The 26,400-nt window shown below is 40.6% G+C and overlaps 1 protein-coding gene and 1 non-coding gene across 6 annotated transcripts in view; both read left to right on the top strand.

Annotated features, from left to right (window-relative positions):
- BICDL1 (BICD family like cargo adaptor 1) overlaps window positions 1-26,400 on the top strand; it is a 79,659-nt gene that overhangs the window by 15,514 nt on the left and 37,745 nt on the right. The gene's annotated exons all lie outside the window — the stretch shown is intronic.
- On the top strand, window positions 7,198-7,270 carry TRNAG-CCC. Its single transcript has one exon. It is a non-coding gene; the product is annotated as a tRNA-Gly (tRNA).

The raw sequence follows: 26,400 nt of genomic DNA, 5'->3' as shown, positions 1-26,400 counted from the left end.
GACTGAGCTATGACACACATTCATTTTTATATTAAATAGGGTAACATTAACTGTTATAATAGATTAACCCTAAGATCCCAGTGGTTTTTTTTTCCTTCCGATAAAACCCAAATGATATTCCTCTTTAGACATGAACAAAAAAAAAAAAAAAAAGGAATTCTCCTTTAATGGAAAGGGTTGGCATGGAAAACAGAAGACCTCAGTTCTAGCCCATGCTCTGTCACTAACTTTCTGAGCTTAAAAAAAATTTCACTCTGGGTCTCAGACTGTGACTGTAAAATGAGGGATTGAACTAGATGTTTCTTCCACTCTCTAAATATCCATGTATATAGATATCTATGTGATCTCTACCGAAAAGAAAATACCTAAGGGAAACATTCTCACATTTATGTGGTATATGGGGAATCTGGGAGCTTTGTAATGTTGCCTTCTTTACATATAGAACACATCCATCCTTCTCTGAGACCAGGGATGGTTTCTCCTCTCAACAAAATTCATTGCCTCTGTATAATGAGAGATAGAGGTTGAAATGATTGGTGCCACTACAAAATGCATTTTCCATTCTGGTCATGACGTGTAAGGTACTTTCCATGCATACAACTGATACTATAGGCAGTGAGGAGGTGTTTACATGCTTTTCCTGTTTAAAATTAAGCAGCATGGTACAAGTTGCTTTTTTAAAAAGAAGCCTGACATTCCCAGTTCTCTACAGATCTGTCAGATTTTCCACACTGCCCTAGTATTATTAGTTGCATTCAGTGTTGCATGTTTATCATTTGCTGAACTGGAAGAATTCCCCCTACACACACCTCTCGTCATCAGTTGCTAGGTTACAGCTTTTTACATGGTCCCAGTCTGGTGATGTTTCTATGGATACCAGTCATTCTTTCCGCTATGACATTGCTGTGGTCAGGCTCAGAGTGCAGGGAAGACGTAACCATGATGTCACAGGTGTTTTAGCATATGGCCTTGTCTCTATATTCATGATAAGACTTAAGTAATAGATGTCGATTTCGTGTTTTCTAATATTATATAAATTAAGGAAGTGAGGTATTAACTGAATTTGGGATATACCTCATCACTTAAGATCTTTATTCCATAATAATTTCACAGAAATAAAACTAACAAAGTTATAAACTGTGCACAGAAGACCTGTTCTCGCTCATGCTCCACACAGCCTCTTCCCTCCTAAGGGAGAGCTGCCGACAGAGGATAAAAATTAACTTGTCCTCAAAGGTTAGGGGCACTGACCTGTGATGCTCTTTCTCAGACTCAGTTTATCTAAATGATAAAGCCTGAGGTCTATATTTTCTTGCCATTTAATCTCACAATGATGATGTTTGTTTTCCTGCTGGGCTTTAGACGATATGAAGGCAGAGACTGTGTCTTTAACTGATTTTTATCCCAGCAGTGTTTGGTATAGTGCCACACACATGGCCACAATCCTGAAAAGGTTTATTGATCTGAAGACTGAAAGCATAGGTGATTACCACTTTGACTTCAGATTTCTAGAATAATGTTTTAAGATGGTGAGAATTCCTTCTTACTACAATTTTGAAGGTCAGGCTTAACCCGTTGCTTAGCTTCTACTGTATGATTCTTTGATCTTACACTTGAGGAAACAATTAGGGCCTTAAGAGGATGTGACTCATCTAAGGTCACAGAGCAAGAAAAGCTGTGGTTTATGCACATGTGTGTTATAAAAAGTCTATAAAACACAGAGTTTAAACTCTGCAGTAAAATTGATTCTCTTTACTTAAGCAGTAGTGTTTTCTTTTATGCAGTCTGTATACAGACAGATAATTGAAAAGGAACTTCAGTGTTTAATAGGAACTCTACGGAAAGCATACCAGTTTTTATTTAGAGTCGATTCAAAGCCTTGCAGTCTGTTTAAATATTTGACTTATTCTTCAAAAACCAGATTGAAGTTGAACATAGCATAGGATTGAGGCCAGTTTTTCAAAATTAACATCGTATTTAAAAACTGGCAGAAATGAATTAAAAAGTCATTCCTTAAAGTGAAAGGAATTTATTTGCTAAATAGAATCCTTTGGGGAAAAACAAAGTGAATGAAAAATGTGTCTTCTGAAACACAGACTGCCAAAGATGTTAGTAACGGACTCTAACTGCCAGTGGGAGAGACAGACAGATCCCAAAAGCATTGGAAAAAATGACAAAGCAGAAGCTCTCAAGAGATGAATTGTAATTCAGCATGAACCTCCCCTCCTTCCTGGGATCAAAGAATCTGCCCCCTCCTTTCTATACTGCCACATCCTTTGTTGAACTTCAGGCAGTAATCACACCTTTATCTTGCATTTCTGCTCTGCCCCTTAATTTTTTCCTTTTATCAGATTACCTTCTTCCATGGAAGTTCTGAATAACTCATTGCCTTCTGGGAACTCCCCTTTGCCAACTATATAACGTTGAGGCTCCTTGGCATGGCATTCGAGCCTTGTACCATCTGGACCTACACGTTTCCAGCCTCATCTCCCATTCCCTCTCTGTGCCCTGTGCCTTGACTGGACTAGCGTGTTTCCTGAGAATGCCCTGTGCTTTCCCACCTCACACTCTCCTCCCGTTGCCACCTGTTGGAATTTCCTCAGGCCTTAAGGCCAAACTGAGTCACTGCTTCCTTCATAAGGCCTTTGCTGTTCGTTCCCCACCTGTTTTAATCTCTCCTCCTACTGACCACCAAGAGCACTTTAGCACTTTTCTTCTGTCACTTCTGTTTTGTCGTCTGTTCCGGTTCATTCACGTCCTTGATTCTGTTGAGTCGAGGGCTGTGTGTTCAGGGCATCTCCTGCAGGAGGCCGAGCACCTTGATGAAATAGAATGAGTATAAGACAACATTCACAAGTCAAATAGGCATGTACTACTTAGTTCTGTGGTTCAGGTGTATAGTAAATATAACTCTTACTAAAAATTTTTACCCAGAGAATTTGTTTGACTTCGTTTACGCACCCTCACTCTTGCTGAATTCCTTCGCTGTTGTCTATATCGCTGGTTCCCAGTCCTTCAGTATGATGACCCTCCTCTTTTACAACTCTAATCCAGTGACCTTCTACAATATTTTTGAATAACCTTTTTGAGATATAGGGCTTCCCTGATAGCTCAGTTGGTAAAGAATTCACCTGCAGTGCTGGAGACCCTTGTTGGATTCCTGGGTCAGAAAGATTCACTGGAAAAGGGAGAGGCTGACCACTCCAGTGTTCTTGGGCTTCCCTAGTGGCTCAGTGGTAAAGAATCCGCCTGCAATGTGGGAGACCTGGGTTCTGATTCCAGGGTTAGGAAGATACCATGGGAAAGGGAAAGGCTACCCACTCCAGTGTTCTGGCCTGGAGAATTTCATGGACTGTATATCCAACTCTCGCGAAGAGTTGGATACGACTGAGTGACTTTCACTTTCGTTGAGGTATAATTTACAGTGTAAAATTCACTCATTGTAAGTGTAAACTTCAGTTATTTTTAGCAGATTTATAGAACTGTGCCACCATCCCTGTGATCTGGTTTTAGAACATGTCTATACCCCTGCCCCCGCAAAAGTTTTCTCCTGACCTTTTGCAGTTGGTTACCACCCCCACTCCCATTCCCCCCCTCAGCCCCAGGCAAACACTAATCTGCTTTTGATCTGTCCTGATTACCTTTCCTGGATATTTTGTATAAATAGAATCAGACAGCAGGTAGTTTTTGTGTCTGGCTCTTTAGCATAATGTCTGTGAGGTTCACTATCGTTGTACCACATATCAGTAGTTAGTTCCTTTTTACTGCTGAATAGTATTCAATTGTATGATTATACTATATTTTGTTTATTGGTTCATCAGTTGATAGATCTTTGTATTGTTTCTAGTTTTCAACCATTATGAATAGTGCTGCTTTGATCATGAATTTGATTCATGTATAAGTCTTTGTGTGGATGTTTGTTTCATTTCTCTTGAGTGGAATTGCTATGATATATCTCTGTGTAACTTTTTAAGTAACTGCCAAACTGCTTTTCAAAGAGGCGTGTATAATTTTATATTCCCACAAGCAGTGCCTGAGAGTTCCAGTTTCAACACAGGAGGACCCCTTCGTAATATTTTTTAAAACTGTATGCTCTCACATGATAGTAGAGTTTATTTTAGTATCTGCAGGTCGCTAAAAAGAGCAAAAATGACACAGAATTAGTGATACTTCTAGAAGGATATATATATATATTCTCTTATCACAACAGCATTTAATGACATGAGGTATTTTGTCTATAGGCAGTGCTTTGTGTGCACTGGAATAGCAATTCGGTGCCCCCAGGATCACAGTTGGGTGTTACTGGTCCAGATGACTTGTTTAGTAATAAATGTAAGCTATCTTTTTTAATCCATCTTCTGTAAAATAGAGACCTATTTCATAAAGTTGTTTAGAAACTAAAACATTTGGCTCATAACAGGTACTCAATTAGTGACAGCTGTTATTGCTGGGGATGGTGTGACTTGTAGAGCATAGGCTTTGGAGCCTTGCAGGTGAGAATTCTAACTTTCCTGAACCAGGCTAGAGAAATAGCAGTCTCTCCTTTAATCAAAGTGCCTTTGAATGGAGACTGTAAATTCTTAGAAACACTGCTTTTCATGCTTATTCCTTGCTGACTTCAAAATGCTGTTTGTTGTCTATCCATTTCGTTTGGTCTCATCTTTTTTGGATTGGAACCTTCTCACTCCTACCCTCCATTTATCGAAGTCGCTTAGTGAATGCTATTCTTGTATTCTAAAGCTAATTCTCATCCCTGATTGCACGTAAGGATCACCCAAGGCAGCTTTTGCACTGAATTCTGATTCCTGGGTCTCACCCCCCAGAGATTCTTATTTAGCTGCTCTGGGATATGACCTGCGCGTCACGAGTTTTTTTTTTTTTTTAAAGCAGGTGATTATAATGTGTAACCAAGGATGAGAATTGCTATTTCTGATATGAAACTAGGATTGGTAACAGCTGTTCTTGCCTACTTGATTATCAGCAGCCAGTGTTACAAGTCTCTTAATTCCTTCATCAGTAAAGGCATTAAGCAGAATAGAGTCTCTGGGATACCCTGTTAGAATGACACAAAGCCGCTGGGGGAACCTCTCAGATAAGCACTTTCTTCCACCTCAGTGATACAGTCAGTGTCTGAAAGGTGGTGTGGAATGAAAGCAAAAACTAAGCCATGCTGCAGTTAGGGCGTGTTTCATCCGTCATCACCCCTTCTAGGAGACAACGTGGCATAGTGAGGTGAATTCAGGGTTTGGTGCTAGATGAGTCTGGGTTTACTTTGTTTCTGTTGATTACTAGCTGTGTTGACTGAGATTCAGGGTTTGCAACTGCATGTTTTTCTCATGTGGACAAAAAATAGGGATTATTAAAAACACAGCTATAATCATACTATACACCTTACAAGATTGTTAGGATACTTCCTGGCTTATTAAAGAGCAGTTGTATGTGTTGATACAACTCATGCTAAAGACTGTCTTTGACTCGTTTATATCTCTGGTGCCAATCACAGTGCCCTTAAAAACTCAGAAGTCTATAGAATTTGATGATGATATAGAAAACAAAATTTGGTTTTATAAATCGATCTGTTTTCTCAGGTAAATAATTAAGACAGATGTGGCATTCTAAAATTAGTGCTCAGCAAATAAATGTTGCTACATATTACTTTAATGGCAATATCCCTTCATTTTTGCTTAATGTGATTCATGGTCAGAGTCATGCAGTGTCATATAATGCACAGACAAAAACAGTAGCACTTCAGTATTTAGCAGGAGATGGCTTTAACAGTTACAGCATGCGTGAGATGAGCAAGAGAATGGGTATGAGGACTGCTGTGAAGAAGAATCAGGCAAGGAGTTAGTATCAGAAAAATCAGACATGAGGACAGATAGATAAACATAAATCAGAAGATACAAGACGTGAAGTTCATCATGTATTTTTTTTCCTAGCTCTTTCTGCAGAAGAACCTAAATTAATCAAATGCTAGTAGTAATGAGTACCCCTAATGCACAGATTTTACTTCCTATATCGTTCCCCACTAGAAGGAACCAGGGCTTCTTGGAGAAAAAGAGAAATTCCAAGTCTGGAGTAGGAACTCAACAGGGTAAGCCTGAGAAATCATTTTGTGCTAGAAACAAGAAAGCTTTGCAGAATCTAATGGAATAATTATATGTGTGAAGTGAAGTCACTCAGTCGTGTCCGACTCTTTGTGACCCCGTGGACTGTAGCCCGCCAGGCTCCTCTGTCCATGGGATTCTCCAGGCAAGAATACTGGAGTGGGTTGCTATTTCCTTCTCCAGGGGATCTTCCCAACCCAGGGATTGAACCCAGGTCTCCTGCATTGCAGGCAGATGCTTTATCCTCTGAGCCACCAGGGAAGCCCCAATTATATGTGTACTTCAGTTTAAATCAAACAAACGAATGGAGTTGTGTCAAAGGACACTGAAGGCAGTTTGAAAGGACCTGCACTGGCTGAAGTTGCGACAGAGCATCAGGGAGAATAATGGCTGCAGTTGATTTATTCGCATGAATATGTAAAAATCCATGAGTCCTCAGAAAGGAGAAGCTTCCCCCATCCCACAATTGACCATCTTAAAAATTACTCTAATATCAGCTGCTTACTTTAAATACTGATAGAAGGAAATAACTGACCATTTTTCTAGTAGCAACTGTTTTAAGGTAACTGAATAACTCTAGGTAAAGAGGGTATGCTCTTTTTTTATGTAAGAATGCCAGCTAGTATTTGGAGAAGTAATGATATAATTAGTGAATCACCATTTCAACTCCTAATAAAATATCTGATCCAGGCAAAAACCATCTACATATGATAAAAATTATTAGGTGAAAGGTAGATGGAGAACTGGAAATATCACCCCACAGATTATTTGGTTATTTCAAGGGGAAAAACATAGCTTTACAACAGAGGTATTGCATTTTTAAAGAATTGTTAGAACAAGACAGAAATAAACCAGGAAGCAAAAAAGTATATGACGGAGGTAGTAAGTGGCCCACAAAGCCTAAACTATTTCCTGTCTGGACCTTTAAGGAAAATTTGCCAACCCTATTTTAGAGGAGCAAGTTAATTGATTTTATAAGGAAGTGATTAGACAAATCCAAACTGATAAACTTTGCCGTATACCTGAAAGGAACACAACATTGTAAATCAACTATACCCCAAAATTAAAGATAAAATAAAAAATAGGGACTTCCCTGGTGGTCCAGTGGCTAAGACTCTGCACTCCCAATGCAGGGGGCCCGGGTTTGATCCCTGGTCAGGGAACTAGATCCCATATCCTGCAACTAAAGATTGAAGAACCCGCATGCCCAGCACAGCCAAATGAATAAATACTTAGAAAATAAATAAAGTTTAAAAAAAAAACAGCATGAGGAAAAAAAAAACGAAAAAAGATTAAAAGAGACTCGAGGTTTATTCCTAGGTATTTTGTTGTTGTTGTTGCAGTAGTAAATGTTTTCTTAATTTCTCTTTCTGATCTTTTTTTTTTTTTACTGCATAGCAATGCAAGAGATTTCTGTGTATTAATTTTGTATCCTGTGACTTTACTAAATTCATTGATTAGCTCTAGTAGTTCTCTGGTGGCATCTTTAGAATTTCTATGTACAGTATCATGTCATCTACAAACAGTGACAGCTTTACTTCTTTTCCAGTTTGGAGACCTTATATTTCCATAGTGTTCTCCAGAGTGACTGCACCAATTACATTCCCACCAACAGGGTAGGAGGGTTCCCTTTCCTGTACATCCTCTCCAGCATTTATTGTTTGTGAGTTTCTGATGATGACCTTTCTGACCAGTGTAAGGTGATACCTCTGGTACTACCTCGTACTACCTCACTGTAGTTTTGATTTGCATTGATTTGATAATTAGCGATGTTGAGCTTCTTTTCATGTGCTTTTTGGCTGTCTGTCTTCTTTGGAGAAATGTCTATTTGGATCTTCTGCCCATTTTTTATTGGGTTGTTAGGTTTTTAAACTTAGATTTGCATGAGCTGTTGGTATGTTTTAGAGATTAATGCCTTATCACTCTCTTCACTTGCGAATAATACCCTCCAGGTTCATTTATGTTGTTGCAAATGGGGAAATTTCATTCTTTTTTATGACTGAGTGGTATTGCTGTGTGCACGTGTGTATCTATCACATCATCTTTATCCGTTAGTCTTTTGACAGAATGATTCTTGCCAGTACCAGTGTCCATGGGGTAGAACAAGCTCCCAAAATGGCTGCCACCAGTGTCTGTCCCCACTGTGAGCTGCAGTTGCCCCCTGCCTCTTGGGGGACTCCACAAGTTCAGCAGGTGCGTCTGGCTCAGGCTCCTTTCAAATTGCTGCATCTGCCTTGGGTCCTGGAGCAGGTGGGATTCTATGTGCACCCTTTAAGACTGGAGCCTCTATTTCCCACAGCCCTCTGGGTCCCCTAAAAGTAAACCCCACTGGCCTTCAAAGCCAAACATCCTGGGGACTCATCTTCCTGGCGCAGGACCCCCAGGCTGGAGAGCCTGATGTGGGGCTCAGACCCCTCGCTCTTGGGGAGAACCTCTGAAACTGTAGTTACTCTCCCGTTTGTGGGTCACCCACTCGATGGTTTGGGTCTTAGCTATATTTCCCCTCTGCCCCTCCTACTCACCTTCTTGTGGTTCTTTCTTACCTTTAGCTGTGAAAGGTCTTTTCTGGAAGGTTCAGGTCTTTTTCTCATCAATAGGTTCTCTCTGGCTAGTTGTGATTTTAGTGTGCTTATAAAAGGAGGTGAGCTCAGGTCTTACTCCTCTGTCTTCTTGGAATTCTTCCTGGCCGTTGACGGTTTTTTTCCTAAAGATTTATTTATTTTTGTGACTGCTGCTGTGTGCAGGCTTTCTTTAGTTGCGGTGCGCAGGCTTCTTGTGGTGGCTTCTCTTGTTGCAGAGGATGGGCTCTAGGGCATGTGGGCTCAGTAGGCGTGGAGTCTTCCTGGACCAGGGATTGAACCCATGTTCCCTGCGTTGGGAGGCAGATTCTTAACCACTGGACCAGGGAATCCCCCTGGCCATTGGCAGCTCTTATTTAACTTATTTTTTAATTATTACAAAAGCAGTGCATGTAACCTGAAGAAAATTAGAAAGTAGAGACAAGTGGAATAATGAAAAAATAAAAACATCACATGTCCACCTTCCAGAGAGCACCATTGTAATAGCTTAGTGTAAATCTTTAGGAACCTTTTCCTAGGTATATGTAAATTCATCTATACTTGTTTAAACCAAATCATATGCTGCATGTATTGTTTTGTAACCTCCTTTTTAAATTAATGACCTATGCCTTTTTACTGCAGTAACTTTTCTTTATCTTAACTTCAAGCTCATATTCAGATTTTCCCAATTAATCTCCAAAGATGTTCTTTTACTCTTGGTTTGCAAATCAGGATACAATCCAGGATCGTGCATTATGTTTGTTCTAATATGTCGGGTCCCTTAGGTGTTATTTATTCTAGTGCAGTTCCTCTTTTCCACTGCGCCAGTTGTCCTGTAGAAAATTTCAGCCTCTGAATGTGTCTGGTTGCTTCCTCATAATGACATTTAAATCATTCTTCTATTCCCTGGCATATCCTACTAACTGGAGGTTATGTATTGCAGCTTGCTGGATTCAGATCAAACATTTTTTACTAGAAGATGTGCACTTACGATGATAATGTGAGATCCCCTGTTATTCAATTTTGTTGTCTCACTTTTGACATGACGTGTAATCTGTGGAGTTTTCAGGCATTGACTTTTTCTTTATTAAATTTTTATTTGTATGGAGTATAGTCAATTAACAATGTTGTGAAAGTTTCAGGTGGATAGCAGAGGGACTCAACCATCCATGTACATGTATCCATTCTCCCCCAAACTCCCCTCCCATCCAGCCTGCCTCAGAGCATTGAGCAAAGTTCCTTGTGCTATATAGTAGGACCTTGTTGGTTAACCATTTTGAATATAGCAGTGTGTACATGTCCATCCCAAACTCCCTAACTATCCCTTCCCCCCATCCTTACCCTTGGCAACCATAAGTTTGTTCTCTAGGTCTGTGAGTCTGTTTCTGTTGTGTAAGTTAAGTTCGTTTGTATAATGACTTTTTAGATTCTGTGTGTAAGGGATGTCATGTGTTGTTTCTGCTTCTCGGTCTGACTTCACTCAATATGACAGTCTCTAGGTCCATTCGTGTTGCTGCAGATGACATTATTTCATTCTTTCTAATGTCTGTGTAATAGTCCATTGTATGTATGTACTACATCTTCTTTATTTCTCTGTTGATGGACATTTAGGTGTCTTGGCTATTATAAACAGTCAGGCATTGACTTTTGAAAGGTTCTGCTTTCCACACTACCAAATACTGAAACACAGTTTCTCATCCTTTGTGGTCACTGAGCATTTTGACGAAAATAGCATATCACCAACTAAATTTTCAAATGTTTCCTGTGGTTTCCTTTGGCCATACGGTTTTGGTTCATATAACCTAGTGTTGTGATGTTGGAAAATGAACCAATATTACTTTTAAACTAACATAAATTGTATTTTATCTCTAAAAATGAGATTAGGAAGACTTTAAACATAATGAATAAGATTGCCTGACAAACCAAGAATTGTCTTTTAATGAGTGCAGGTTTGGGAACATGTGAAATACAATCAAGGCATAAAGTTATGATACTAGAGTTAACTTAACACAGAGGGGTTTGAGAGCCGCAGCCTTGTGGTGGGTCTCCTTCCCTGGAGTGGGAATGCTAGGCTGGAACAGAAGTTTCTGATTCTGGGCAATTGATCCCTAGAGAGACCACGACATGTGACTCTAGTTGGCATATAAGGACATCCATGAAACTCCCAAACTAGAATTTGGCTTCACATGCCAGTTTCTTTGAAAGGACTCAGGGGTCAGCAAACTTTTCATTTATTATCTCATCATTGCTGGTGATCAGGAATCAGCCTGGCTTAACTGAGCTCCATGCTCTAGGTCTTACAAGCCCCAGCGTAAGCACACCCCACCCTCCATACAGAGCAGCCATTCCCCAGACTTTGGTGGTGATCGCTCCTTACCTTTGCTTTCTTGTGAGTTTTACTTGCTAAGTGTGAATCCATAAATAATCCTGTTTTGTTTTGCCTGTTTGGGGATTTTCCACCAATGGAATCATACAGCATGAATTATTTTGTGTCTAACTTCTTTTGCTTAACATTTTGTTGTAGTTCATCTGTGTTGATACATGTATCTTAGGTAATTCACTTGCTTTGGTGTATTGCATTCTGCTGTGTGAATATATAACATACTTATTTTTCTGGTTAATTGTTGTTTATGGGTTTTAGCTGTTAACAAATAATGCTGTTATAAGCAATCTTGGATATCCGTTCTTGTGGACAGAAACATGTATTCCTATAGGATATACCCATAGGGAATTGCTTGGTACGTAAAGCTTTGATGGCTTCTCTGATTATTCTTAAAGATAGATTCCTAGAAGTAAAATTAATGGATCAGAAAGTGTAACCGTGGAAGATGATTTCAGGACTTTTATGAATTTACTAGCTTTTATTCTAGTTTAATTCTACAGTATAAACTAGCTACACTTTGTTCAGTTGGCAGCAAACTATAGGATCAGGAATATAACCAGTTCCTTGTATTGTGAGCATCAGACTTGTTTTTTCCCTCAAGTTAATCTGGTAATGTATTTTTCCTTTTTCTTCTTTCTAATTTATCCCCCCTCCCCCATTCTCTGCTTCCCCTTTGGTAACCATAAATTTGTTCTCTCTGTCTGTGAGTCCATTCTGTTTTTATAAATAAATAAGTTCATTTGAGCTGTTATTTAGATTCTGCATAGAAGTGATACCGTATAATATTTGTCTTTCTCCGGCTTTCTTCACTTAGTATGATACTCTCTAGGTCCATCTAGAAGTGTACTTCTGTCATGCTTCCTAATACCCACTCATGTGAGTTTATGTAGTAATTATGGCTGATTGGAAGGAAACTTAGAACTGTTGCATCTCATTGTATAGAAATCGTAATTATCCATGACCAAATGTATAAATACATTGATTCAGTATGCTTTTTTTGAGGGTTCACTTTCCAGAACTTAAGTTCTATCAATTGAATGTTTTAATATATGTGCTTCTGTGTTACTATTTTTGCTTTAGCAGATGTGAAATGTGTTTGTTCATTTGCCTGTTTCATGTCCTTCCTTGAACGTAGCTGCATCCTAATCAGTGCGTAACATCTTACCTTTCCGGTGGAGGATGTTTAGTAAGTGTGTTGGAATAGTACTGGATTACGACATTATTTGGAATTACTGCCATTTTGGATTTCTGCTCTTCCTTCATATGTTAGATGTGTTAGTGATTATGATCATTTTAATTTTCATAGCACTTTCTCCTCCATCTGGGATCTCTCAGGTGACAGGTTATTTGGATTGTTTTTGGTTTGCAATAATTATTCTGACATTTAAATGAGCCTCTCTGAATGGGCCCTAATTTTCATTTCTATATTTTTAAGCTTCCCTGCTCTGAAGAATTTTCAGGCTTATTAGACTGCGGTTAGTTAATCATCTCCATCATTCCATCCCAGATAGCATGGGAGATGACAGAAAAGAAACAGAAACAAGTTTAAATGGAATAGTGCTTAGCTGTGAGATAGCACCTTATACCCGAAAGCTTTAGCAAACATTAACTCATCGATTTTCCAACACATTGAAGTAGGAAATGGGGTTTTATTATGTATTTAATGGCTGAGAAAGTGAGATATGCTTTTGATCTCTTAACTGTTCCTGAGAAGTAGACACTCACTTGGAACAACTTTCTTTGTTTAAAATCATAGACATTTTTTGTAGCCAACTTTCCATAATAAATTTCTGTTTTTCTTAATCTGAAGTTTTTGAAAGAGGCTCATCCTCTGACCTTCTGTTTTTCTCAGAAGGAGAACACTGAGTCAACTTTAAAGCTTATGGGTTCCATTTTCATGAAGCCAACACCCTTGGGAGTTTCCAGAAGCAGTAAGCTCCTCTTGCTCTCTCACCATCTTGGAGAAACAAGAAAATGGACCAGATGCCAACTCAGAACACAAAGTAACACCTCATTGTCCCTGGAGGACAGTTTGGCCGTGGGCAGAGTTAGCTCGTCCCTGTGCTGGAAGGCCTGAGGAGACGGAGGCCAGATTGCTCACCTGAGTGCTTATGTTCATCCAGCTAGGAAAGGAGTCCGGGGCAGCCGATCCCTGCCCCAGTGCTCTTTGCTTCTTAACCTTTTGTCCACCAAGACACATGTTTAATTAGTCCTGAGGACAAGCTCTAGCTCTAATACCTTTTTTTTTTTCCCTAGTCGTGAAAATATGTGAACATTTTGAATTTACTATTGAAATTTTTTTGAAGAAATGACATATTAACCTCATTACACTATTAGTAATAAAAAATGTCTTGCAATAGATCTCGCAAGTGATCAAGACCAAACAGTATGTTCATAGAATATAGCTTTATATAAGATCTTTTATTTTTTTCAAAATAGTAAATGGACATTATTAGAAATCTTTCAGTATGTTTGATTTCTTAAAAAACAAACAAACAGAAGCCCCAGCAGTGTCTGCCTCTCCACTTGTTTATATCCAGGGTAGTCCTTTTTATTTATTTTTTTCTCTGTTGATTTTCTTTTTTAATCTGTTGATTTTCTTTAAGTCACTTTTGGCCAACTGATTGCCTGTTGTGAGCCAAGCCCTTGGAGAAGTGGCAAGAGGCAAGCCTCCCTTTCCTTGAGGAGCCTATAGTCAAACAGTAATGATTGTTTTGAGGAAATAAACTTGTACTGGGGAAATCACTTAACCTCTCCAGAGTTTGGTTTCCTCATCTAAATAGTGGGTTAATGATACGTGCCTAACAGGTGTCATTAAAAGAACTTAAGGAAATCATTCACGTGACAGTAGCTTGCCTGGTGGAGAGCACGCACTCAGGAACTGTTGATTCAGTTTGCGTCTGGGAAACCAGGCAAAACACTATCATTAGATAAGTAAATTATGGTATGTAGGCCATTAAAGAATGTGAATCAAAAGACAGACTGAGAGTTGAGAGTTGAGGTTTGTTAGGAAAGACTGTGGAGAATGTAGGATCTAAAGAGGCTCAGAACTTAGGTGATGAAGCTGTAGGTATTATCCGGGTAGGGAATGGATTGGCTCTAATTTGGAGGAAGGGTTTGGGCTTCACAGCTTAAATTTCACCAGTTTTTTATCCCCACGTAGTATCTGTATTGCTTCCCCAGGGACTTCACAGAAAATAATCCTGTACCCAGTGGTAAAACCCTATGGGGCTAATCCTTGTTAGCATTACTGCTATTTCCATGGCAACCATCAGATGATATATAATCTTAGGCAAGATGTGAGATGTATTTTCATCAACAAATGTCCAAATTTACTGGTGGAATGTCCAATGGGAGATTACCTGACCACTTAGCTGCTGTCTCCAAAATGTAAACCCTGCTCTTCCACGTTTCCATGTTTGACATTTAGTAGGAAATATTTTTTTAAAAAATCTTGCTGTGGATTTTTTCCCATAAGGGAATGTAGTTATGCTTGAATTCCATTTGAATAGTTTTTGCAAAATGGGCATAACCGATAACATGAATCTGAGGCAGGAGAAGGCTTTTATATTTCATTTATAAATATTTTTGTGACTATTGATCGTTTGTGACTACTGGTAAGTAATTATGTATAAGGGTAAAATAGACTTGGCTCATTGTATCAATTTTACTCAAATGAAAGATTTAAAATTCTTAATATTTTCCTGCTGAAAACAACTCATCCTGTAATACGGGGGGTGAAAGAACAGAGGGCAGGTGGGGAAAGGAATCTCATAGAGTCTTATGTTGTTGCTGTGTTTGGTCCAGCTCTTTGTGACCTCATGGACTGTAGCACAACAGCCCCCCATCCTTCACTGTCTCCCCGGGGTTTGCTCAGATTCATGTCCATTGGAGTCGGTGATGCTATCTAATCGTCTCCTCTGCTGCCGCTTCCCCTTTTGCCTTCACTCTTTCCCAGCATCAGGGTCTATTCCAGTGACTCTGCTCTTTGTATCAGGTGGCCAAAGTACTGGCACTTTAGCTTCAGCATCAGTCCTTCCATTGAATATTCAGGGTTAATTTCCTTTACAGTTGACTGGTTTGATCTCCTTATTGTCCAAGGGACTCTCAAGAGTCTTCTCCAGCACCACAGTTCAAAAGTATCAATTCTTTGCCACTCAGCCTTCTTTATGGTCCACCTCTCACATCTGTACATGATGATGAGAAAATCTGTAGCTTTGACTATACGGACCTTTATCGGCAAAGTGATGTCGCTGCTTTTTTATACACTGTCTAGGTTTGTCATAGCTTTCCTTCCAAGGAGCAAGTGTCTTTTAATTTCATGGCTGCAGTCACTGTCCACAGTGACTTTGGAGCCCAAGAAAATAGTCTGTTACTGTTTTCAGTTTTTCCTAATCTATTTGCCATGAAGCGATGGGACTGGATAGCATGATCTTAGTTTTTTGAATGTTAAGTTTTAAGTTAGCTTTTCACTCTCCTCATTGCCCCTCATTCAGAATCTCTTTAGTTCCTCTTCACTTCCTGTCATTAGGATGGTATTATTTGCATATATGAGGTTGTTGATACTTCTCCCGGTAGCCTTGATTCCAGCTTGTAATTCATCCAGCCCAGTGTTTCACATGATGTACTCTGCATAGAAGTTAAATAAGCAAGGTGTACAGCCTTGAGGTACTCCTTTCCCAATTTTAAACCAGTCAGTTGATTCATGTTAGGTTCCAACTGTTGCTTCTTGACCCACATATTGGTTTCTCAGGAGACAATATTCTCATCTCTTTAAGAATATTCTCATCTCTTCAATCTCTTTTTCCACAGTTTGTTGGGATCCACACAGTCAAAGGCTTTAGCATAGTCAGTGAAGCAGTAGATGTTTTCCTGGAATTCTCTTCCTTTCTGTATGATCTAATGAATATTGGCAATTTGATCTCTGGTTCTTCTGCCTTTTCTAAACGCAGCTTGAACATCTGGAAGTTCTGGTTCACATACTGCTGAAGCTTAGCTTAAAGGATTTGGAGCATAACCTTAATAGCATGTGAAATGAGCACAATTGTATGGTAGTTTGAACATTTTTTGGCATTGCCTTTTTGGGGGATTGGAAAGAAAACTGACCTTTTCCAGTCCTCTGGCCACTGCCGAGTTTTCCAAATTTGCTGACATATTGAATGCAGCACTTTAACAGTGTCATCTTTTAGGATTTTAAACAGCTCGTCTGGAATTCCATCACCTCCACTAGCTTTGTTTGTAGTGATGCTTCCTAAGGCCCACTTGACTTCATTCTCCAGGATGTCTGGCTCTAGGTGAGTGACCATACCATCATGGTTATCTGAGTCATTAAGACCATTTTTGTATTCTTGTGTGTTTGGTATATCTGTGTATTCTTTCCACCTCTTGTTCTCTTCTGCTTCTGTTCAGTCCTTACTGTTTGTCCTTTAGCATGTTCATCCTTGTGTGAAATGTTCCCTTGAGGTCTCCAGTTTTATTAAAGAGATCTCTAGTCTTTGCCGTTCTATTGTTTTCCTCTATTTCTTTGTGTTGTTCATTGAGGAAGGCCTTCTTATCTCTCCTCGCTATTCTCTTTAACTCTGCCTTCAGATGTGTATATCTTTCCCCTTCTCCCTTGCCTTTCACTTCTATTCTTTCCTCAGCTATTTGTAAAGCCTTCTCAAACAACCATTTTCCCTTCTTGCATTTCTTTTTCTTGGAGATGGTTTTGATCACTGCCTCCTATAGAGTATGAACCTCAGTCCATAGATCTTCAGGCACTCTGTCTACCAGATCTAATCCCTGGAACCTATTTGTCACCTCCGCTGTATCTCCCAGAGTTTGCTCACATTCATGTCCACTGAGATGATGATACTATCTAACCAACTCATCCTCTGCTGCTCCCTTCTCCTCTTACCTTCAGTCTTTCCCAGCATCATGGACGGAGGTGTTAGTTAATGTAAAGGTGGTAGTCATTTTGCTTTATATAAGGATATCAAATCAACATGCTATTTACCTTAAATTTACACAATGTTACCTGTCAATTAAATTACAGTCAAGTTGAAAAACAAGCTATAGATTAAGTGAAGAGATAAATGAGGATTGACAGAAAGTATTTGCACCACATATGACAGAGCAAAGGTTGACAGCTTTGATGTAAGTAAATCAATTTAAAAGAAACTAACAACCAATCCAATAGAAAAATGAGCAAAAGATGTGAACAGTTAGTTTGTAGCAGAGGAAGAACACCTGAATTTATACAAGAAAAGATACTCAAGCTCATTCCTAAGAGGAGAAATGCAAATTAATACTATTTTTCACCTACTGGATTACAAAGGCTAAAAAAAGTTAATCTGACTAACTGTATTTCTGAGGGTGTGAGGAAGCTCAGAGAGGATGAGGGGTAGGGCATAAAGTGATGAAACCTGTCTGGAGGATAATTATAGCGACAACTGTATTTAAATTGTAATCATTCCTTGGCTGGGTAGTTCCGTTTCTGGGAATTTCTCAAGCAAGTCAAGGATATACTTTGCAGCATTGTTTGTAATGACAAATGAGAAGAAACACCCTACATGGTCACTCAAGAGCACTTTTCCTGGGTACTGTTACAGAAGATCTCCCACACAGATAGTTCAGTTTGGTTCAGTTGCTCAGTCGTGTCCGACTCTCTGTGACCCCATGGACTGCAGCACGCCAGGCCTTCCTGTCCATCACCAACTCTTGGAGTTTACCCAAACTCACGTCCATTGAGTTGATGATGCCATCCAACCATCTCATCCTCTTTTGTCCCCTTCTTCTCCCGCCTTCAGTCTTTCCCAGCATTAGGGTCTTTTCAAATGAGTCAGCTCTTCACATCAGGTGGCCAAAGTATTGGAGTTTCAGCTTCAACATCAGTTGTTCCAATGAACACTCTGGACTGATCACCTTTAGGATGGACTGGTTGGATCTCCTTGCAGTTCAAGGGACTCTCAAGACTCTTCTCCAACACCACAGGTCAAAAGCATCAATTCTTTGGTGCTCAGCTATCTTTATCGTTCAACTCTCACATCCATACATGACCACTGGAAAAACCATAGCCTTGACTAGACGGACCTTTGTTGGCAAAGTAATGACTCTACTTTTTAATATGCTGTCTAGGTTGGTCATAACTTTCCTGCCAAGGAGTAAGCATCTTTTAATTCCATGGCTGCAGTCACCATCTGCAGTGATTTTGGAACCCCCAAAAATAAAGTCTGACACTGTTTCCCCATCTATTTCCCATGAAGTGATGGGGCCAGATGCCATGATCTTAGTTTTCTGAATGTTGAGCTTTAAGCCAACTTTTTCACTCTCCTCTTTCACTTTCATCAACAGGCTTTTTAGTTCCTCTTCACTTTCTGCCATAAGGGTGGTATCATCTGCGTGTCTGAGGTTATTGATATTTCTCCCAGCAGTCTTGATCCCAGCTTGTGTTTCTTCCAGCTCAGTGTTTCTCATGATGTACTCTGCATATAAGTTAAATAAGCAGGGTGACAATATATAGCCTTGATGTACTCCTTTTCCTATTTGGAACTAGTCTGTTGTTCCATGTCCAGTTCTAACTGTTGCTTCCTGACCTACATACAGATTTCTCAAGAGGCAGGTCAGGTGGTCTGGTATTCCCATCTCTCTCAGAATTTTCCACAGTTTATTGTGACCCACACAGTCAAAGGCTTTGGCATAGTAAATAAGGCAGAAATAGATGTTTTTCTGGAACACTCTTGCTTTTTCGATGATCCAGCAGATGTTGGCAATTTGATCTCTGGTTCCTCTGCCTTTTCTAAAACCAGCTTGAACATCTGGAAGTTCACGGTTCATGTACTGTTGAAGCCTGACTTGGAGAATGTTGAGCATTACTTTACTAACGTGTGAGATGAGTGCAATTGTGCAGTAGTTTGAGCATTCTTTGGCATTGCCTTTCTTAGGGATTGGAATGAAAACTGACCTTTTCCAGTCCTGTGGCCACTGCTGAGTCTTCCAAATTTGCTGGCATATTGAGTGCAGCACTTTGACAGCATCATCTTTTAGGATTTGAAATAGCTCAACTGGAATTCCATCACCTCCACTAGCTTTGTTCATAGTGATGCTTCCTAAGGCCCACTTGACTTCATTCTCCAGGATGTCTGGCTCTAGGTGAGTGATTATCTGGGTCATGAAAATATTTTTTGTACAGTTCTTCTGTGTATTCTTGCCACCTCTTCTTAATATCGTCTGCTTCTGTTAGGTCCATATCATTTCTGTCCTTTATTGAGCCCATCTTTGCATGAAATGTTCCCTTGGTATCTCTAATTTTCTTGAAGAGATCTCCATTCTATTTTTTTCCCTCTATTTCTTTGCACTGATAACTGAGGAAGGCTCTCTTATCTGTCCTTGCTATTCTTTGGAACTCTGCATTCAAATGGGTATATCTTTCCTTTTCTCCTTTGCTTTCGCTTCTCTTATTTTCACAGCTATTTGCAAGGCCGCCTCAGACAGCCATTTTGCTTTTTTGCATTTCTTTTTCTTGGGGATGGTCTTTATCCCTGTCTCCTGTACAATGTCACAAACCTCTGTCCATAGTTCATCAGGTACTCTGTCTATCAGATCTAGTCCCTTAAATCTATTTCTCACTTCCACTGTATAATCAGAAGGGATTCGATTTAGGTCATATCTGAATGGTCTATTGGTCTACTTTCTTCAATTTAAGTCTGAATTTGGCAATAAGGAGTTCATGATCTGAGCCACAGTCAGCTCCCAGTCTTATTTTGCTGATTGTCTAGAGATTCTCCATCTTCGGCTGCAAAAAGGATAATCAACCTGATTTCAATATTGACCATATGGTGATGTCCATGTGTAAAGTTGTGTCCTGCATTTTCAGAAGAGAGTGTTTGCTGTGACCGGTGTGTTCTCTTAGCAAAACTCTGTTAGCCTTTGCTCTGCTTCATTTTGTACTCTAAGACCAAACTTTCCTGTTACTCCAGTTATCTCTTGATATCCTACTTTTGCACCAGTCCCCTATGTGAAAAGGGCATCTGTGTGTGTGTGTGTATGTGTGTGTGTGTGTGTGTGTGTGTGTGTTAGTTCTAGAAGTTGTTTTAGGTCTTCATAGAACCAACCGTTCAGCTTCTTCAGCATTAGTGATTGGGGCATAGACTTGGATTGCTATGATGTTGAATGGTTTGCCTTGGAAATGAACTGAGATCATTCTTTTTTTTTTTTTTTTTTCTTTTTGAGATTGCAGCCAAGTACTGCATTTCATCCTCTTTTGTTGACTATGAGGGCTACACCATTCCTTCTAAAAGGTTCTTGCCCACAGTAGTAGATATAATGGTCATTGGAATTAAATTTGCCCATTCCCGTCCATTTTAGTTCATTAATCCCTAAGATGTCAGTGTTCCCTGTTGCCATCTCCTGCTTGATCCCACCCAATTTACCTTAATTTGTTGACCTAACATTCCAGGTTCCTTTACAATATTGTTTTTTTACAGCATCCACCTTTACTTTCACCACCAGACACATCCACAGCTGAGCCTCAAGAAAGAAGTTCCTGCTCTGGCCCAGCCTCTTCATTCTTACTGGAGTGATTACTAATTGCCCTCCCCTCTTCCCCAGTAGCATGTTGGACACCTTCTGACTGGGGGGCTCATTTTCCAGTGTCATATCTTTTTGCTTTTTCATGCTGTTCATGGGGTTCTTGTGGCAAGAATACTCAAGAGGGTTGCCATTCCCTCCTCCAGTGGACCACATTTTTGTCAGAACTCTTCTCTATGACCCGTCCGTCTTGGGTGGCCCTGCACAGCATGACTCATTGAGTTACACAAGCCCCTTCGCCACAAGGATGTGATCCGTGAAGAAGGTAGAGTCTTATAAGCCATGGTAAGGACTTTGTTACATTTTATTCTGAGTAAGATGGAAAACTTCTAGATGCTTTTAAGCAGTGACATAATATGACTTGGGTTTTTAAAAGATTGCTGCTTGGAGAGTAGGCTCTAGAAGGACAAGGCTGGAAGCAGGGAGACCGCTTAGGTGATGACTTCCTGCAGTCAGTAGTCCAGGTGGGCAGTGATGCTGGCCAAACCTAGAGTGGTAGAGTGGGGACAAAGAGTAACCGTAGGATGCTGGGTATTTCTTTTGCTCCATAAGTACTCATGATGTTTATGCTGAGCACTGTTCTAACAATGCTTTAAAAAACATCAGCTCATTCATGCTCATAACAACCCTCTGAGGTAAACTTCAGAGGTACAGCCCACAGGATTTGTACATGGATTGGATGTGGGTAGAAGTGAAAAAAGAAGGAGTGTGGGCTAATGCCTTTGTGTGGAGCTAAAACTCCTAAGAATGGAGTTGCCATCTGCTGAGAAAGGGGAGACGCAGGAGAAGCATGTTTGGTGGAGGCCCTAGAATCGGGGGTTCAGTTTTCATGCCCGTTGAGTTTGAGATGCAATCAGTGATCTAGCTGGACATGTGGAGGGGTAAGCCTAACCCAGGTCGGTCTGAGGGTCTTTTCCTGTGCGTGTGGCTATAGAGTGACATTTTTATTAACTTTCACATCAGACTTGCATTTGAATACTAGCTCAGTCATTTACTAATCAAGTGTCCAACTATATAACATAATCTCATTTACCTTCACTTTCTTCATTCTGTAAATGAGTTAACAGGATATATCCCATAGCGTTGTTAAGATAGAATGTATATTACCTGGAGCAGTGCTCGGACATGGAAAGTGCTTAGTAAATGCTCATTTTCTTCCTTTTCTTCAGGTTTAGTTTGTTGCATTCAGTGCAAACTAACAGAACATGAGCTTCTCTTCAGGATGAAGAAATAAATTTTAATATGAAGCCGAAGTGTGCGTGTGTGCTTGGTTGTGTCTGAACCCACATCTCTTGTGTCTCCTGCATCGGCAGGCAGGTTCTTTACCACTGTGCCACTTGGGAAGCCCCCAAATGTTCTCTTGGGAGTGCCTACTTAATGACAAGCTCCGCAAAGGACTTAATTCGAACCTATTTCCTATCAATCAATACTAACTTTATAAAAGAAAGGACTTTTGTGAGGTTTATAGAAGGCACGGGGAAGAAGTTGTGGGTTCTGAGTATTAGATTCCACACACACAGGCAGACTGAAGGTATAGGTAGAAGCACCAGCCAGCAAATCCTCAGATCAGTCACGGGTAATTTACATCAAAGTGGAAGTAAATCCGCCTGAGTCATGGTGATGACCTATGGGGAAAGAGTGCCCTTTCCTGAGGATGGACTATTTAAATCAAAGGGAATTATCTCATTAATTACCTGGTGATCCTGCTGGGAATTTGCTAAAGGGACACTTCTGGGATTTAGCTTAATCCCACTTGTATTTCCTCCAACCTTAGCTTGACCATCTCAAAAAGTACACACTTAAGGTATTCAGATTTTATCTCATACAGTAAACATTTGAGTACCTACTATGCTGTGTATGTTTGTAGGCAAACAAAGATGAATATGAGATACAATTCCTATCCTTAAATCCTTCACAGTGTAAGAAAGAAAACACATATGTAAACAAATAAACAGACTATGTAGTAAGCAAACAGAAAAGAGTATGTAATACTCAAAAGAGCATTATTACAGGACTGCAAATAATGTAGTCATTTTAACTTAGGAGATTATAAAAGCGATGTAAGGATCACCTTTGAACTGGGTCATTAAGGTTAAGAATTTATCAGGGGAAAATTTTCAAGGAAAGATATTCCAAAAAAGGGAGCATGCCATAAGCAGAACCATAGGGGCATGTACAGAGAAAAAAGGAAAATATATAGTTTGATTGATAATTTTTAAAATAATTTTATTTCTTGTCTGTGTTGGGTCTTCATTTCTGTGCAGGCTTTCTTTAGTTGCACAGTGGGGGCTGTTCACTAGTTGCAGTGCTTGAGCTTCGCCTTGTGCTGGCTTCTCTTGCTGCGGAGCACGGGCTGTAGGCAGGCAGGCTAGCCCAGGCTTAGTTGCTCTGCGGCATGGGGGTCTTTCCAGACCAGAGATCGAACCCATGTCTCCTACATTGGCAGGCGATTCTTCACTGAGCTACTCGGGAAGGTACTGATAATTTTGTTTTTATGTTGGTGGGAAGTGACCACCAATTCATTTCAGTTCAGTTCAGTCGCTCAGTCGTGTCTGACTCTTTGCGACCCCATGAATTGCAGCACGCCAGGCCTCCCTGTCCATCACCAACTCCTGGAGTTCACTCAGACTCACGTCCATCAAGTCAGTGATGCCATCCAGCCATCTCATCCTGGGTCGTCCCCTTCTCCTGCCCCCAATCCCTCCCAGCATCAGAGTCTTTTCCAATGAGTCAACTCTTCGCATGAGGTGTCCAAAGTACTGGAGCTTCAGCTTTAGCATCATTCCTTCCAAAGAAATCCCAGGGTTGATCTCCTTCAGAATGGACTGGTTGGATCTCCAAGGGACTCTCAAGAGTCTTCTCCAACACCACAGTTCAAACACATCAATTCTTCAGCGCTCAGCCTTCTTCACAGTCCAGCTCTCACATCCATACCTGACCACAGGGAAAACCATAGCCTTGACTAGACGGACCTTAGTTGGCAAAGTAATGTCTCTGCTTTTGAATATACTGTCTAGGTTGGTTATAACGTTTCTTTCAAGGAGTAAGCGTCTTTTAATTTCATGGCTGCAGTCACCATCTGCAGACCACCAATTAGGAGAGCAGATTTTCCTTAATCGTTCTCCAGCTCCAAACAGTAACATTGGAACATTCCAGCCTTTCTTAAGGTCTAGATGAATCCCCTGGTGGGTCATATGACCAAAAGAAATAAAAAGCATTAAAAATACTAGAATTTTCTTTATTAGGATTAGCCATGACAGTTATTTTCTGAGGGAATCCTGAGTGTGTCCCTGGGACACCACTGGTCTTCTGTGAAGGACTCCTAGTGTTTACTTAGCCCAGCCCATTCCTATCACTGACCCAAATTAAAATTTAAGTAGAATGTCATTCAAAGTATCTGTCTTTCCCCTCAGCCTTCCTGTTTATTCTGAAAAGGTTCTCAGTTTCTCTTCCAAGTACCTCCATGTAATCTTTTGAAAGTGTAAACATTTCAAATTCTGGGAAATCTGCAGTGCTCACGTGTTTTCAACCCTGAGGGAACAGGGAAGCCTGTTCCATGATAGACATGTTCTTGTAGACAATGCAGTTCCTCAGTTTAGCTGGATAGTCATTCTTCAGGTCCATGTCCTCACCCCCTTTACCGCTGAGACCTTTGAGGTTTCTCTGTGATCACCACACCACATCCATGGGTGAAAGAGAGCGCCTAGATTTTCTGCCTCAATTCGGGCTGTCCTTCTCACCATCAGTCTCTGCCGCATTTTCTTAGGCTGTTGAGACCTGCCCTCTTTTACGTTTAAACCCGATAATTTTGTTTTATGTTGGTGGGAAGTGACCACCAATTAGGAGAGCTACACTTTGTCCTGGCTTCCCTGGTGGCTCAGACGATAAAGCATCTGCCTGCAATGCGGGAGACCCGGGTTCGGGTTTATCCTAATTTTGCAAGTGAGGAAACTGAGGCGCAAAGCATTGTGAAGTTTTGCTTGAGGTTGCACAATACTGTAATTGGTAGAAAAAAACTTTTCTTTTCAGAGCCTGAATTTGGAAGACAGTTTTTCCACAGAGTTGAGTCTTATTCATCTCTGTATCCTCAATTAAAAGCATAGAAAGCAAGTGTTTGATCCATGTTGGAGTTAGTGCAAAGCACCAGGCCGTCAAGTGAACACAGAGGATTGTGTCATTTTGGTTTAAAAAAAAAAAAAAGCTCTGCGTGAATCAAAAGCTCTGATTGTGAGTCCAATGTATTGGGAATATCCAGGGCTTGTTTCGGAGAAGGCAGTGGCACCCCACTCCAGTACTCTTGCCTGGAAAATCCCATGGATGGAGGAGCCTGAAAGGCTGCAGTCCATGGGGTCGCTGAGGGTCGGGCACGACTGAGCGACTTCACTTTCACTTTTCACTTTCCTGCATTGGAGAAGGAAATGGCAACCCACTCCAGTGTTCTTGCCTGGAGAATCCCAGGGATGGGCGAGCCTGGTGGGCTGCCCTCTGGGGTCACACAGAGTCGGACACAACTGAAGTGACTTAGCAGAGGGCTTGTTTTCTGGTATGGGTCCTCATAGGACATTTAAATGGAGAAGGCAATGGCACCCCACTCCAGTACTCTTGCCTGGAAAGTCCCATGGACGGAGGAGCCTGGTAGGCTGCAGTCCATGGGGTCGCTAGGAGTCGGACGCGACTGAGCGACTTCACTTTCACTTTTCACTTTCATGCTTTGGAGAAGGAAATGGCAACCCGCTCCAGTGTTCTTGCCTGGAGAATCCCAGGGACGGAGGAGCCTGGTGGGCTGCCATCTATGGGGTCTCACAGAGTCGGATACGACTGAAGCGACTTAGCAGCAGCAGCAGCAGCAGGACATTTAAAAATGTAAAATCCTTTTCTCTGACTTATGAAATATTTTTTACTTAAGGAGCAATAGGGATCTGACATGGAGTAAAGGCCCTCCTCCAGAAACAAAAGCAGGCTGACGTTTGTCCTTTTCTCTTTTTCAATTAAAAGCCTGTGCTGCCAGAGTTGCTGGCCTTTGATATTGAGGGATTACGTTTTGACAGTGATTAAAAGGATGACAATAAAACTGTTATTGTGCTCTACTTTTCAAGTTCGTTCAAACAGAATTAGACATGGCCCCTATCTAGTGGGTGTGTGCCTTCTAAATGTCAAGGAGCAGCTTTCCACGCGTCTCATGTAAGCAGGCATTCCCTCTCGTGAGTAATACGCACTGGTAGTGGCATCAGACTTTCTTCATTCTAGAGGATGAGTTTTTGGCATCCTTGAAAAGCATCTAATATGTGACTCTTTGTTATTGTCTAAAAGAAGAAAAAAATGGTATTGAAATGGAAAGAAACTGAAAACGGTAGTCATGTGTGGTCTTAGGCAAGACCTTACTTTGGTTCACTCAGATCACATCAAAAGCCTCACTCTGTTGACCCAGGCCTCCGTTTCATCAATCACCAAATTAGGGGTCAGGACCAGGTAGTCTCTGAGGTTTCAACTTTGAAATTGCATGCTTTCCTTTGAGCACATGTCAGTATTCTGTCTGGAGTTTTCACTTAATCATAGATAAGAGTAATAACTATAACTTATTACATATTTTGTCTATACTGAACGTTTTATCTACATTACTGTGACTAGAGAGGGATGCCTTCCAGGCCCCAAGAGGGGCTTTGTCTAACACTTGGAAATGAATTATCCAAGGAGACACACTTGTTGATGAAGCAAGACACTATTGGAAAGGGGCCACTTGAGAGGAGAGCAGCAAGGTCAGGGGGACCCAGGACTGCTCTGCCTC

Source organism: Capra hircus, chromosome 17, assembly GCF_001704415.2.
Source record: "Capra hircus breed San Clemente chromosome 17, ASM170441v1, whole genome shotgun sequence".
Taxonomy (NCBI): Eukaryota; Metazoa; Chordata; class Mammalia; order Artiodactyla; family Bovidae; genus Capra; species Capra hircus.
The sequence above is the reverse complement of the archived record's forward strand: the minus strand, read 5'-3'. Positions and strand labels throughout refer to the sequence as shown.